The sequence below is a fragment of the Papio anubis genome, unplaced genomic scaffold (genome assembly GCF_008728515.1).
Source record: "Papio anubis isolate 15944 unplaced genomic scaffold, Panubis1.0 scaffold534, whole genome shotgun sequence".
Lineage (NCBI taxonomy): Eukaryota > Metazoa > Chordata > Mammalia > Primates > Cercopithecidae > Papio > Papio anubis.
The window spans coordinates 43,451-45,229 of record NW_022165552.1 but is presented as its reverse complement, the minus strand read 5'-3'; positions in this window follow the sequence as shown (position 1 = coordinate 45,229).

The window sequence follows — 1,779 nt, the reverse complement described above, 5'->3', positions numbered from 1 at the left end:
AACAAATAAACATGTGTGAAGTCGCTGTCACTGTGGCTTGCATGATTAACACTGTAATCCATGCTCATGTGTCCCAGTTAGGGTTGAAAGGTTTAGCAAATAAAACCAGAGGATGCTCACTTTAATTTGGATTTCCAATAAATTACGGTGTGTATCTGAAATTCAGACTTAACTAGGAACCTGTATTTTATTTGGCAACGCCAGGTCAACTTCCTAGTCAACCCTCAGAACAAGGAGTGATTTAATACTTCCTTGTGTTCTTCAACACATGCCCAGGATAGACATATAGAACTTTTAAAATGATAAATGCAAAATGAATGAAAGTTCCTCCTATACATTGGAACTAGAAGCCCTTGCATCTCTGCTCCCGCTTCAATAAACAACCTAGTACATATGAATATCAGACATTTTTTCAGCAATTCAGGCACAAACTGGTCACTACTCACTAATGATGGACAAACTCTCAGTCTCTAGAATCAGAAAATCTGAATGGAAACATGACCTCTTCTACTTGGGTCAATTTTTACCAATCATAAGCCTTTTTGTAATTAGTCAAATGCATTTAATAATAGCATCATCCTCACAGGATTATTTGTAAGTGTGAAATTTAATAATGAGTCTTCTTAGCAGTGATCACATAATAAACACTCAAATGTATTCCCATTTTAATTTTTTGATCCCTATAACTGGAGCTCACATTATTTTTCCTGTTCCTTGATTCTAAAGCAATTACTATCTTCATCATGATTTTGCAATTGTTTTCTGTTCTTCTATTAGTTTCATAAAGAATTGTCATTGTGAAAACATAGGGCAGAAACACTGGTTTATGTCTAATAAAGCACTATACCTGAACCTCACACAAAAGGCATCTGCTGACATAGGAGAAAGGGACTTTCTACATGCTCAGATTTAAACTGTAATCTGATTTCCAGCACCAAATTTGGGATATTGGGTTTTACTTATATCTTCTCAATTTTAGATTCCAGAGATGTATATGTTTTTAAACACCACAGATACAACAGGATCCTTATTGAAATCGCATACTGAAAATCAAAGGCCTGGTACACAGTCACTGCAAAATATTACATGGCATATATCGATGGAGACCAGATTCATTTCAATCATCACTCCATTCTCATGACCTAGAGTAATAACTAGTATATTCTACCTCACAAATAAATATGGTCTGTATGAAATACTGGCCATGTGACATTTTGCATGAGCAGTCACCAGCGCACACAGGGACTCTCTTGTATTTCCTTGCCACTAATGACTGAGCATCTCTGGTTCACAGGTCCTCCTCCTTCTCTTCAGCCTCTTTAGCCCTTTCCTTTAGATCCAGCTGGCTCCCTGAACCCACAGCACAGACCTTCCCTGAAGCTCTCTACTCAAAAGAGTCAACCTTAACCTCATCCTCACTTCTTCTACATGCTCTTCAAATGGTCCAATCCATTTTCCATCCTGGATACTCCATTGACTGCAAGTATCAACTCCAGCAAACCCAGCACTTGCTCCTCTCTCACATTCTTACTTCACCCACTTAGTGATACTCACTGCCTTCTCCCCTCTTCTTGAAAAAGATCTATTTTCCTTGACTTACATACATTATGTTCTCTTGGTTTTTCTCCAGCATCCCTGGGGCTACCCCTCTGTCCCCTTTGCTGGCCTGTGCCGCCTTCTTTTTTCTACACACATGCTATTACCCTATGTAATCTCTTCCACTCCCTGGAATTTAACAGAGTTCACGTATTGATGCCGTCAACATAAATACCTCCAGCC